At 48.8% G+C, this 14,490-nt stretch overlaps 1 protein-coding gene across 7 annotated transcripts in view; it reads right to left on the reverse strand.

Annotated features, from left to right (window-relative positions):
* The window catches only part of ST3GAL4 (ST3 beta-galactoside alpha-2,3-sialyltransferase 4), a 434,440-nt gene extending 420,194 nt beyond the window's left edge, over positions 1-14,246 (reverse strand). For 5 of the 7 annotated variants that reach the window (XM_033917742.1, XM_033917743.1, XM_033917738.1 and 2 more), the window contains exon 1: positions 13,671-14,246. The gene's annotated coding sequence lies outside the window, so the exon portion shown is untranslated. The remainder of the gene's footprint in view (positions 1-13,670) is intronic. The other 2 variants (XM_033917745.1, XM_033917751.1) reach the window with 1 other exon arrangement.
* Between the last annotated feature and the right edge of the window lie 244 nt (positions 14,247-14,490).

Below are 14,490 nucleotides of genomic sequence, written 5' to 3' on the forward strand. Positions count from 1 at the left end.
TTGTTCTCCTTGTATGTACACCGCTCGAAGGAAGGTGTTGTTGGAGATTGCCCATTTTCAGAGGCGCAGAGCTTCCCGGCAGAGGGGCCAAGACCCTGTTCCCCCTTGTTTGTTTACATAGTACATTGCTACCTGGTTGTCGGTTCGGATGAGAACCACCCGGTCGTGGAGCAGATGTTGAAAAGCTACAGCTGCGAGATAGATGGCCCGAAGCTCTAGCACGTTGATGTGGCAGCGACGGTCCTCTGCTGACCACATCCCTTGAGTGCGTAGGCCATCCAGATGGGCTCCCCAAGCGTACTCCGATGAGTCCGTGGTGAGGACCTTGTTGTGTGGGGGGGGCGAGGAAGAGCAAACCTTTGGAAAGATTTGAAGAGTCGGCCCACCAGCAGAGCGATCGTTGCAAAGAAGGAGTCACTGTCACGGGGCGATCGATCGAGTCCCGATCTTGACGCCATTGAGAGGCTAGGTTCCATTGAGGGATTCTCAGGTGGAGACGGGCGAATGGTGTGACGTGGACGGTGGAGGCCATGTGGCCTAGTAGAGTCATCATCTGTCGAACTGATACAGAGGGTAGCAGTGAGATCTTTCGACTCAGATTTACTAACGCCTCTAGACGTGGAGGGGGGAGGAAGGAACGGAGGCGAACCGTGTCCAGCGTGGCCCCGATGAACTGCAGGGACTGCGAGGGGCTCAGTTGGGATTTTGGGAAGTTTACCTCGAACCCCAGACTCTGTAGGTAGATAATAGTCTGTTGGGTCGCTGAGATAACCCCTTCCCTGAACGGGGCTTTGATCAGCCAGTCGTCCAGGTAGGGGAATAAAAGAAGGCCCTGGGAGCGTAAGGCAGCTGCGACCACCACGAGGCACTTGGTAAAGACCCGGGGTGACGATGCTAGGCCGAAGGGGAGGACTCGGTATTGTAGGTGCAGGTCCCCTACTTGGAAACGCAAGAACTTGCGGTGAGCAGGGTGCACTGGAACATGTGTGTACGCTTCCTTCAGATCGAGGGAGCAGAGCCAATCGCCTTTCTCGATCAGGGGGTAGAGGGTCGGTAGGGAAAGCATCCAAAATTTTTCCCGTACCAGAAATTTGTTGAGTCATCTCAAGTCTAGTATTGGGCGTAGGTCTCCCGTTTTCTTCGGTACCAGGAAGTAACGGGAGTAGAAGCCCTTCCCCTGTTGGTCGGGGGGAACCTCCTCCACCGCTCTCAGGCGAAGCAGATCTTGAGCTTCTGAGAGGAGTTGTGGTAGCAGCGTTCGGTTGGGAAGGCACTTCCCTGGGGGGCTGTCTGGGGGAATGGCTCGAAAGTTGAGAGAGTATCCTGATGAGATCACGCCAAGGACCCATGCGTCCGACGTGAGTTGTTCCCAGTGAGGGTAAAAAGCTCTGAGGCGGCTCCCGATAGGTAGGGAGCCTGGAACTCTGGCGGAGGGGGTCAGTCCCCTTCCGCGTATCCTGTCAAAAGGACGGGGATGGTTTGGTAGTTGCAGACGGTTGGGATTTGGGTGGGGCCCGGTGGTGGGTTTGCGGACGCCTGGGCGGAGGCCGGGAGAAGGCAGGGGTGGATTTTTGCGGGTAGCGGCGCGGAGGGGCCCTGAATGGCCTGGACGCGGGCGGTTTGGGCTTTTGCCGGACAAGGAAGGCAAATGAGCGTTCGTGTTCAGAGAGGCATTTTGTAGCCGCCTCGATAGTGTCGTCAAACAGCTCTTTTCCCACGTAGGGTAGGTTAGCCAACCGGTCCTGTAAGTTGGGGTCCATGTCGACCAGGCGCAGCCAAGCTAGTCGGCGCATGGCGATAGCAAAGGCTGCCTCTCTGGAGGAGAGTTCGAAGCCATCGTAGGCCGCGTGGAATAGATGGAGGCGTAGGTTGGAGAGGGACTCTACAAGCAGGCTAAACGCTCCTTGGCGGGAGGCTGGTAAGTCAGTCTCAAAGGCTCTCAGTAGTCCGATGAGGTGTTTGAGGTAGGATGTGAAGGTGAAAGTGTAGCTTTGCACCCTAGAGGCCATCATCGCATTTTGATATAGTCTCCTGCCGAACTTGTCCAGGGTTCGGCCTTCCCGACCTGGGGGGACCGTAGCTGAGACCCGGGAGGGGTGAGCCTTTTTCAGGGACGATTCTACCAACAGCGACTGGTGGGAGAGCTGTGGTTGTTCAAACCCCGGGTAGGGTACCGTACGGTACTTGGCCTCCATTTTGGAGGGGACGGCTGTGACCATATAGGGGGTCTCCAGGTTCCTGAAGAAAGCCTGTTGGAGTACCGGATTAGGCGGTAAGCGAAGGGACTCTCTGGGCAGTGATGGCATGTCCAGCTCCGCTAGGTACTCCTTTGAGTATCTGGAGTCGGACTGGAGGTCTAAGTCCAAAGCGTGGTCCATGTCCTGGACAAAGCGAGTGAAGGATGGGCGGGATGTTCCCGAGGCCCCGTGTGGGGTCGGTGAACGAGACATCCGTCGGGTGGAGAAGGACGGGGAGGCTTCCCTCGAGTATCGAGGTTCTCGCTCCGATCCACGTTCCGAGACCGGGGAAGCGCTGTGAAAGTGTTCCGGGGTCGGGGATCTCCGACGTCTCGAGGAGCCCCTCGGAGACGATGCCGGGGTTCGGGGTACCGATCGATGTTGAATCGGTGACCTCGACCCGGACTCCCTCGGTGAAAGCCTGACACCTCGGATCGGAGCCCCGGTCCGAGGGGGAGTTCGGAGGATGTGCGGGTTGGAGAGTGATAACTCCGCCACCCTGAGCAGTCCCGTACGAGGTGTAGGGGAACGGCCTCGTAGAGTGGGGGAACTCCGGGCCTTCTTGGAGGTATGGCGGTTCGAGGTTTCTGTCGGTTTAGCACGACGTTTTGCTCTGTGGAGGGAGAGCGCCTCGGGTGCCTCGGCGAGGAGTCAGAGGAGGATGAGATGCGGCGGAGCTTGCGCACTTTTCCCCGAGGTGGCTCGACGCGAGGCTCAGGCTGGTCTGGCACATGCGGGGTCGAGGTCGAGGCCGGTTGTAGATGGGCCATTGCAGCGGACAGCTCCGACGAGATCATTGCTCGGAGTAGGTCCTGGAAGACAGGCACGGACAGCATCGAAGGCATGTCCATTGCCTCGGTGCACTCCACTGGGGGCGACCTCGTATCAGAGTATTCCCGTGTGGTGGAGGCACGGCCCGAAGGCTTGGAGGGCTTCGCCGGGGCTGTAAGCATGGGGCTTCCGCCATGCGTCGCCGGTGTCCCCGAGGTTGGTTTCTTTGATGGTAAGGAACCTGAAGAGGGAAGAGGGGACTTACCCGGAGCCGAGGTTTTCTGTTGTCCCGAGGACTTCGGGGTCGAGTCTCGAGGTGATGCCGAGGTATTCGGGGCCGAGGTCAAGGCCGGGGCCGACCTCGAGGCCAAGGTAGAGGGTTGGTCTGGGGCGAAAAGATCCGCCATGCGAGCTTTCCTTCGACGGAGGGCCCGGTTCTGGAAAGTAGCGCATTGGGGGCAGGAGTCGGTTGGATGAGCGGCCCCCAGGCAAAGGATGCACCGGTGATGCGGGTCTGTGATGGAAAGAAGCCGCTTGCACCGGGTGCACTTTTTAAAGCCGGTCAAAGGCCGGGACATAGAATCGAAAGTGGCCGCGGCTCGAGTAGCCATGCGGCCACGGAAGCCTCCGGGTCGGTGAAAAACGAAGCAGGAATCAAGTTAAAAAAGAAAAATTCGCACACAGCAACTTAATCGAGAAAAAACAAGAAAAAATTGCGGTGCTAGAAGACAGTTGGGGCAGAGCCTGAAAAAACACGACTTCTAGGCTCAGCGGAAAATTTTGAACTGGAGACCACGAGGGGATGCGCCCCCTAGTGGAGCAGGAAGGCACGCATGCGTGGAGCAGCAGAGCAAACTTAAATCTTCAATCAAGTTTGCTTGAAAATGCTTCCGCATCGGGGCTCCGTAGATGACGTCACCCACATGTGAGAATATCATGCCTGCTTGTCCTGGGATAAAGCACCATTCCAAACATATAAAAAGAAAGAAAGGAAACTAAATATATGGTTCGACTCTAAATTACTAGCTCTAAAACAGGAACTGAGAAAACTAGAAAGAACCTGGCAAAAAACAAACAAAGAAGACAAAGTACACTGGAAACAAAAAATAAAAAAACTATAAAAACCAGATTAGAGAAAAACGAACAAAACATTATGCACAAACAAACAGCAAAAAACTTTCCAAGCTGGTAAACAATCTAACTGACACTACCCAAATCTTATTACAGGAAAATGAATGTATACCCTCAGCAGAAACCATGGCCACCTTTTTCAACAACAAAATCTTAGAGGTAAGAGAGACCCTCACCTGCATCCAACTTCGAATTCCAAATCAGACCCCTCGAAAAAGAACCTAGAGTAGACATGATCTGGAACCACTTCAAACCTCCTGATTGGCATCAATTTCTTACCCTTTTCAATAAATATACTAAATCAAATTGCCTCCTAGACGTATGTCCCTCCAAGACCCTGAAAACAGCCACACTAGATTTTAAAAAGGACCTATTATACAATTGGATAACAACCACTCTCACGGAAGGAACATTTCACGAGAAAATGGGACATATATTAATCACACCCATTCCAAAAGATAAAAAAATATCTCTAGCTTTGAAAACCAACTACAGACCCATAGCAAGCATCCCCGTATTTACCAAGATACTTGAAGGATTGGTCAACGTGGAGCTAGTGAAATATCTAGACAAATTCAACATACTAAACGAACACCAATCAGGATTCAGGAAAGACTTTAGCACTGAGACAGTCCTAGCCTCGATCCTGAATCACCTATATGGCCTATTCAGCAAAGGAACAAGTGCTCTTATCCTACAACTAGACTTTAGAAGTGCTTTCGACCTAGTTGATCACGAAATAATGATACACTGCCTAGATGCAATAGGAATCATGGAAAAGCAAGGAACTGGATACAGGGTTTCCTAACAAAGATCATACCGAGTGGTTAGTGGTGGGATATACTCAAACTCCTGGAGAAACCCCTCGGGCAGTGGCGTACCTAGGGGGGGCGGGGGGGGCGGGCCGCCCCGGGTACCAGCCCTAAGGGGGTGTTCCCGGCCTTGCCGTTCAGTCCCCCGCCACCCCCGAAGGACCGCTCGCCCCACTGACCTTCCTGCACCACCTGTGAAGCAGCCCGCAGCAGGATCGCAAAGTCAGCGTCAGCATCCCTGCGCTGCTTCCTGCGCCGCAATCCCGCCCCTCCTCTGACGTCAGAGGAGGGGCGGGACCGTGGCGCAGGAAGCAGCGCAGGGATCGCTGACGCTGACTTCGCGATCCTGCTGCGGCTGCTTCATAGGTGGTGCGGGGAGGCCAGGGGGGCGAGCGGTCCTTCGGGGTGGGTCGGGGCATCAGGCCTTCAGGGTGGGGCGGGCGGGCAGGCAAGCAGGCTTTCAAGGGGGAGGGGGTGGCAGGCAGGCAGGCAGGCCTTCAAGGGGGGACAGGCCTTCGGGGGGGGGGTGCAGACCTTCAAGGGGTGCAGGCCTTCAAGGGGGGCAGGCAGGCCTTCAGGGGGGTGCAGGCCTTCGGGGGGGGTGTAGGCCTTTGGGGGGGGTGCAGACCTTCAAGGGGTGCAGGCCTTCAAGGGGGGCAGGCAGGCCTTCAGGGGGGTGCAGGCCTTCGGGGGGGGTGTAGGCCTTTGGGGGGGTGCAGACCTTCAAGGGAGTGCAGGCCTTCGGGGGGGTGCAGTCCTTCAAGGGGGTGCAGGCCTTCAAGGGGGGGAAAGGCAGGCAGGCAGGCCTTCAAGGGGGGGACAGGCCTACAAGGGGGGGAGAAGCTACAAGGGGGGGGTACAAGCCTTCAAGTGGGGGACAGGCCTTCGGGGGGGGGGCAGACCTTCAAGGGAGTGCAGGCCTTCGAGGGGGGTGGTGCAGGCCTTCAAGGGGGTGCAGGCCTTCAAGGGGGGACAGGCCTTCAAGGGGGGACAGGCCTTCAAGGGGGGACAGGCCTACAAGGGGGGGGAGAAGCTACAAGGGGGTGGGACAGGCCTTCAAGTGGGGGACAGGCCTTCGGGGGGGTGCAGGCCTTTGGGGGGGTGCAGACCTTCAAGTGAGTGCAGGCCTTCGGGGGGGGGGGTGCAGTCCTTCAAGGGGGTGCAGGCCTTCAAGGGGGGGAAAGGCAGGCAGGCCTTCAAGGGGGGGGACAGGCCTACAAGGGGGGGAGAAGCTACAAGGGGGTGGTACAAGCCTTCAAGTGGGGGACAGGCCTTCGGGGGGGGGGTGCAGACCTTCAAGGGAGTGCAGGCCTTCGAGGGGGGTGGTGCAGGCCTTCAAGGGGGTGCAGGCCTTCAAGGGGAGACAGGCCTTCAAGGGGGGAAAGGCAGGCAGGCAGGCCTTCAAGGGGGGACAGGCCTACAAGGGGGGGGGAGAAGTTACAAGGGGGTGGGACAGGCCTTCAAGTGGGGGACAGGCCTTCGGGGGGGTGCAGGCCTTCGGGGGGGTGCAGACCTTCAAGGAAGTGCAGGCCTTCAAGGGGGGGAAAGGCAGGCAGGCAGGCCTTCAAGGGGGGACAGGCCTACAAGGGGGGGGGGAGAAGCTACAAGGGGGTGGGACAGGCCTTCAAGTGGGGGACAGGCCTTCGGGGGGTGCAGACCTTCAAGGGGGGGACAGGCAGGCAGGCCTTCAAGGGGGGGACAGGCCTACAAGGGGAAGGGACAGGCCTTCAAGGGGGGTGCAGGCCTTCAAGGTGGGACAGGCAGACCTTTAAGGGGGGACAGGCCTTTGGGGGGGGACCATGATTTAGAAGTACACGGAGGGAAGGGGGTGTTCAAAGAGACATGCATATGCCAAACTTTGGGGGGGGAAGAAATAATGGGTCTGAAAATAGAGGAGAGGGAGAGAGATGATGGACCATGGGATTTAGGGAGGGAAGGAACAGAAAGGGAGAGAAATTGGACACAAGGGATGGTGTGGAGGAGGGATAGAGATACTGGATAGGAGGGTAATTAGGAAAAGAAACGGAGAGATGGTGGACTCTGGGATGGTGGGGAAGGAGGGAGAGATGCCGGATGAAAGGGTATTTAAGAAAAGGTGGATCTGTGGAGAGAGATGAAAAAAAGGAAAGATACCAGACTTCCTGGGAAGGGAAGGGAAATGGAAAGGGAGGACAGAGTTGGCAGAAGGATGGTTAGCATGCAGAAAGAAGGAGACCCTGGCAAGCAAGTTATCAGAAGAAAACCAGAGCCTTGGACCAACAAGATTTGAAATATAACCAGACAACAAAAGGTAGAAAAATTAATTTTATTTTCTGTTTTGTGATTATAACATGTCAGATTTGAAATGTGTATCCTGCCAGAGCTGGTGTTGGACTGCAAACGTGAGCTAGGATTTAACAGAAAGAGGAAAAGTCCTTTTTGTTTCTTTATTTTATTTACACCACAGCGCCAGTGTGGTTAGGAGAAGCCAAAGGGGGTGAAAAAGCTATAAAACCCACCAGGAGTTTTGAAAAAAATCACCCAACTGGGCAGGAAAATCGAATTGAAAAACCAATTCAATAGGGCTGAATCGAATCAAAATTTTTTTTTCCTGTATCTGGCAGCATTAGTTGGCGCTACTGTCTTAGTCTTTAGGACCTGGGATTGGGGAGAGATGGCATCCTCAGTACTTTATAATGCAAGTGAAACGAGGATTTGGTCAGACTTTTGAAGGGTCTGCAGAAAAAAAATATTGTATAGGCTGGGGACATGAGACAGCAGGAAATGGGAACTTTTCTTCCTTCTATTTTTGTGAATGGAAAGGCTGAGGATGTCAGAGAGGTCAGTTAAAATATGTGCTTTATAAGAAAATATAATAATGTGTTTTATAAAGTTTATAGCATAGCTGGCCTACCCAGTGAGGTGTTCCTAGTGGTGATGGTGGCAGCGTGTCAATGTGTTGAGAGGAAGAGGTGGTCTGGGAAATTCTGCTGAGCAAACTCCGGGCCCATTTCCACCCCCCAGTTAGTCCACTCCACTCAACTGATTCACACACTGAGTGGGTCTTTGGGTGTTGTTTTGGGATCTCTTCCAGTGGTTTATCTCCTTCTGGTCCAAGGAAGGAAACTTTGTTATCCTTAGCATTGACCTACAGAATATGTTTGTAACAGCACTGCTTGTGTGGCATTAGGCTATGTAGTGATCGAAAGAAAAAAACAGACCTTTGCACATTTTTGCACTATATGGTGGGTGTATGAGGAGATTCACATTTCCTGCACAGCTAAGTCCATGTGAAGTTACCTTGTGCTGTATTTGACATCTAGCAAGGTCTCTGTTTGAAAGGAAAGATCTAAACTTAAAAATGAAGTGGCCAGAAGTTATGGTAAAAGCAGATAGTGTAGCTGGTTTTAAGAAAGATTTGGACAAATTCCTGGAGGAAAAGTCCATAATCTGTTATTAAGACATGGGGGAAGTGTCTGCTTGCCCTGGATCGGTAGCATGGAATGTTGCTACTCTTTGGGTTTTGACCAGGTATTAGTGTCCTGGATTGGCTACCATGAGAATGGGCTACTGGGCATGATGGACCATTGGTCTGACCCAGTTAGGCTATTCTTATGTTATGTTCTCATCTGTAGGGGCCTTTGTTTTCACTTCTTATTTTAATGTATTTTTTTTCTGGGAACTTATCAGTGTTTTTTATAATGGGAACAAAAATGGAAGAGAATTAATGTGTGTGGAATGGGGGGTAACTAATTTCTTCAGCTAAATAATTCAATCCACTTCAAACAGACATAGGAGAACTTGTGCACCATTCACACACCCTCCAACCAAAAACGTCAAAAGAAAAAAACTTTTCGACAACCTCCTAGCCATTCGAGCTGTAACACTCGACCCCCAACTCTACAACCAATTGATATCAACCACAGACTGCAAAACCTTCAAAAAGAAATAAAAACCCTTCTATTCAAAAAACACATAAAACCGAACTAACACAATCAGAACTGTCCCAAGCATCACCTGCAACTACTCCATATGTACTTCTAATGTCATGACAATTTAGACATAATTTATGTTATGTTATGTTTGGAATAATGGTTACATATATGAGGTTCAATAAAAGAAAATTTTCACTGCCTGTTTCTATTCTGACCATTTATTCCATTTCATGGTTATTGCAAAAAAAAAAAAAAAAAAAAATTTTTTTTACATGGGGGGGGGGGTGTCAAAAAATGATGGGCCCCGGGTGCCACATAGGACAATGGTCGAACACACAAATATAGTGGTAAAAAAATGTTTCCTGATATTATGGAAATTAAAGACCATCAAAAAATACTTTGACCCATTATCGTTCAGATTACTAGTGCAATCACTAGTGCTTTCTACTCTGGACTATTGCAATATCGTTTACATGGGTATACCCCAAAAAACAGTAAGGAAACTTAGAATTATTCAGAACACAGCGGTCCGCTTGATATTTGGATTAAAAAAGAGCGACCATGTCACCCCTACTACAAATTACTGCACTGGCTGTCAGTCGAGGCACGAATAATTTTCAAGTTCTCCTGCATATGTTTCAAACTAGTTTGGGGACTAATTCCTACGTACTTGCTATCTCACTTCATATTCTACAGCCCTATAAGACAAACCAGAAACCGCTATCTTTTTGCATACCCAAGCATTACCAATTGTAAATACAAAATCTTTCTGGATAGAACTTTCGCATACCAAGCAAACAAACAACAACACTGGCTAGACAACTACATTAATAAAGCTAGACTGACCTATAATACTTTTAGAAAACTCATAAAAACTGTCTTATTCGACAAATATATCACCTAAATAGAATTTTCACCGAACACTTCTTTCTTTTCTCGTTCCCAAATATACCCCCTCTGAAATCCTTATCAAACTGTATTTTGCAATTTGGGATATTTCTTCTAATAAGTCCCCCCCTGAAAATTCTTAAACTGTATATTGTAATTTTCGATGTATTTTTGGTAATTCGCAACCTTTTCCTAACAGGTCCTCTTGGAAATTTCTTAGCGAAATGTATATTTTATATTTTCGCATTCTTAAAGTTGATGTACTCTGTATTTCCTCTGACTATCTGCATATTGTAACTCTGTATTTCCTCTGACTATCTGCATATTGTAACTCGCTGAATGTCCAGCTCTCTTGAATGTAAACCGTCTAGAAGTCGCAAGATTGTGGCGGTATAGAAAAATAAAGTTATTATTATTATTAATTGTAATGCAATTTTTTCCATTCATTTTTCATATACACACAATATACACAGCAGATATAAATTCTCAAAACTGACACGTTTCAATCACTACATTGAAAATAAAATCATTTTACCTATCGGCGATCCTCTGCAGGCTGCTGTAATTAGCTTTAAAAGGTGAGACTGGGAGGAAGCCAGAGACGCTAGAGAGAAGGGGGAAACATGTAGGCCTTCGGTGAATCGGGGAGCGCTGGCGCTGTACCGCGTAGGGAAGTCAGCTGGCAGGTGCCTCTCATCCTCCTCAGTGTGCCGTGGCACACTTGGCATCTCAGGAGGTACACTAGTGTGGCTCGGCACACAGTTTGAGATACACTGGGCTAATGTAACATCTTCTCTCTCGGCAGCCAAAGTTATTATTATTGTCAGGTTCATTTTATTTGATATGCAGCTAATATAATTTTTTTTTAACCCTAAGCAGTTAACAATAGATTTAAAAAGGGGGTGGTGAATAAGTAAAATTGTAATCAAAATGGCAACAATGAAAAATAACACAAAATTAATCAAACAGTGTACAGTAAACCTGTGACTACACAGGACAGAAGAGAAAGAAAATTTAGGAAAGCAGTACAAATTCTGAAAACAAGAAAATCTGAGGTCTTGCGTGTAGTGCTACCAAACACAGAAAAGAGGGTCCCTTGATTCCTGACAGCTTAGTCTAATCAAGACCAGTGGACAAGAATGAAATACACAAAGCACAGGATTAGAGTTATTAATAGTGAGGACTTAACTGTGAAGAGCAAGGATCATCATCATTTTCAGAATTATACATCCCCCACCTACCCCACTACCTTTCTTCTTAAGCTGTGAGGGTGAGGGGAAGATTGCATAGAGCATATGATCTGTTAAAAGGACTCCCTGCCCTAAGTTCAATGCCAGGCTTCCTAATCCACCAGTTAAAAAATGTGCATCCCAATTCAGGGGTTTATGCAGAAAGTATTTCACCTGGCTGAGCATTGCAGATATAGTTTCAGCACAGGTGTTAAGTCGCTCAGAAACCATTACTGCACACCACATTTGCAGGCATTAACAATTCTGCGGCCATGCAAATAAAAAATAAAATATGATGGGTTTGTGCATAGGAAAATTTTGCCAGGCCTGGGACGGCGTGAAAGATTAGTTCAGAGGAGCAGGTGTCTTGACGCACCCTCTCTCACTCCAACCCAACCACTCTGCCCTAGACTGCTTTTAACGGTCCTTTGCACTCTAGTGAACTCCCTTGTATTTAAAATTAAAGATACACCCTTTCCCCCAGACACCTGTGCCCTAATGTAAAGCACAAAGTTAAAAGTGGGCATGGTTGGGGCAGATCAGGGGTGTGGCTTTTGAGTGCACCTAAATGCTAGAATGCTTAGCACAGCCTAAGAATGGTTCTATAATGGGCACCTAACTTTTATAGAATCGTGCTCACTGCCACACTAGTCAGCACTGATTTTTTTAGGTGACATATATAGAACCTAGCCTAAAGTGCTCAAGTTTTGGGCATGCCCCTGACCCACCCATGCCCCATGCATAGTGCATTATAGAATAGTATGCAGGGACATTCACGCACAAGTCCAAATTAGTGCTAATTAATGTCAATTATTTTTAATGTAATATACATAGTAGATGACGGCAGACAAAGACCCGAATGGTCCATCCAGTCTACCCTTCCTGATTCAATTTAAATTTTTTTAATTTTTTCTTCTTAGCTATTTTTGGGCAAGAATCCAAAGCTCTACCCAGTACTATATTTTGGGTTCCAACTGCCGAAATCTCAGTTAAAACCTACTCTAGCCCATCTACACTCTCCCAGCCATTGAAGCCCTCTCCAGCCCATCCTCCCCCAAACTGCCATATACAGACACAGACCGTGCAAGTCTGCCCAGTACTGGCCTTAGTTCAATATTTAATATTATTTTCTGATTCTAGATCCTCTGTGTTCATCCCACGCTTCTTTGAACTCCGTCACCGTTTTCCTCTCCACCACCTCTCTCGGGAGCGTATTCCAAGCATCCACCACCCTCTCCGTAAAGTAGAATTTCCTAACATTGCTCTTGAATTTACCACCCCTCAACCTCTAATTATGTCCTCTGGTTTTAACTAATTAGTTTGTGTGCAGAACTGAACTCCACCCCCAAACTTGGGAGACCCATACAATAGGTCAAACTAGGGTTCAAGGATAACTTACTTTTAAAATTAAGATTGATGTCATCTTTACAACAGGTGATAAGAGAGCATTGCCAAAACCCAGTTATAGTTGTTCAATAACGGCAACAGGGTGGCTAGTCTTGAAAAGTTAACTCAAAGAATACCATAGACTAGAGATATTTTGAAGTGCTTCTGACCAAACAAATGAAAACAGATCTCTTTCTATATATACACACACTTTCATTTTATTTTTTTAACAGGAGATAACAGTCATCTCAAGAACACCAGAAGAAATCTGGAATCTGAACATCATGGACCCATCTACAAACATTCTTTTTCTACTCTGAAACTGTTACTAGGAAATGCCGAAAACTAATCGCTATCTCTATCACTGTGTGTAAACATACAAACACCATGGTGATTTGTCCTAGTCATACCAGCATTCAGATGAAAGGAAAAAACCATTCTCTGGATGATGAAAGTTCAAGAAACTTGATACCCTATAGATTTTATAATAATTAGGCAGTCTCATCTGTATTTACCACAGACCTGCCACAACCAGGATCAGAGTTTCCAAGTTACCCAGTTCCAAGACAAGAGATTTTTAAGCTGGTCCTACATTTCTGCCATATTCATCCTGATGCATTATGGGCTCTGCAGCACAGATTTCAAAGGGCAGACTCAAGCACTACCAATGCCACACTGTTTTGGAATATATGTTTAAAATCTGAATAGCCAGGAAGTCTCCTTTCTGGAGCTGGGTAACTGCAACCCTCCAAAAATCATCTCTCAGCAGAGCCAGGACACAGAGTCCAAGAAGTGGCACACATCCACTCCCAGAGCCTAGCTTCTGTTGTACAATTCCAATTTCTCCTTTCAGATGCAGCCAGAGAAGCCGCTTCTAATTAATCAAGGAGCATGGTCAGCCCCTCCCCCCTACCATTGCTCGGAAAAACCCCCAAAAACTGCAAGTTTGAAAACATCGAGCACGAAAAATCCTCTTTGTTCCCCATTTGCTCGAATAAAATGAAGTTCAGATACCGAAGAGAACGGTCGTGTTTTTAATACCTACTTGGATTGCTGGGAGCAAGTTTGCACATCTAAATTAGATTTGGGGCTTTTTTTTTTTTTTTTGGGGGGGGGGGGTTGGATAGATCGAGTTCCTGGCAAATTCTCGCACATGATCAAGCAAGTGCTGTGGGAGCTCTGCAGAGGAAGGAGCTGAAAGACTCCAGAACGGAAGAAGGGGGGATCCCACCGCTCCCTCGCCTACCCCGTTAGGCTCTGATGGAGCAAAGAGAAGCAGCCAGAAGGACGAATCCTACTCACCGGATCCAATCCACAATACCCACGCAGAGAAGGCTGCACGGCTCCCCGCCGATGCGACTGCAAACAGGCAGCAGCATCTAGGACGCCTCGGTGGAGATGAGCCAGCCTGGGAGATAGGGAGGGGGGAGGCCCTGGGGCAGGGGGGAGAGACGAAGAGACACGCCTGCGCACACTCAGCTGATTGCCAGCACTAGGGGGAGGAGGAGGGGGGATGCAGCACAAAGAAGGAACACAAGGAGTCAGGCCAGGATGCCTTGCTGATGTTTGCCATGCCCTTGAGTTTCCGCTGTTGGGGGAAAGGGGACGGGACTTGATGGACTGCCGTTCTGTGGTCACAATCCAAGCCACCTATTTTGCAACCGGGCAGTAGAAGGTTAAATGACTTGATCGGCAGCGGGAATTAAACCTCTTCACCTGGTTCTCAGGCTGTTTGTTGTACTACTAAGCTACTCCTCCGCTCCATTCCACAGCACCCTGGAGGGGGATGAGACACTTACAAGTGTGACCTAAGGAATCATTGATGTGGAAGGCAATTGCGAATTCTCATAGACATATATTTAGTAACTGTTCTGTGCTATATACGGTGTCTTTTATTTAGCATTATTCCAATTAGATTCAATGCAGATTCCATCACAAGAAGTTCTCCAACTACAGAATTACAGGCCTTAACATATATTTATAGAATGCTAAAAATATAACAATTTATTTCAAAATTACTAATGGCACTATGTTATACAGTATTAGAGAATGTTTTTAAAGCTTTCCTGAAAGAATAATAGGAGCCAAATTGCCTAATCCAAAAGAGAATCTGGTTCCATAT

Source organism: Geotrypetes seraphini, chromosome 13, assembly GCF_902459505.1.
Source record: "Geotrypetes seraphini chromosome 13, aGeoSer1.1, whole genome shotgun sequence".
NCBI classification, from domain to species: domain Eukaryota; kingdom Metazoa; phylum Chordata; class Amphibia; order Gymnophiona; family Dermophiidae; genus Geotrypetes; species Geotrypetes seraphini.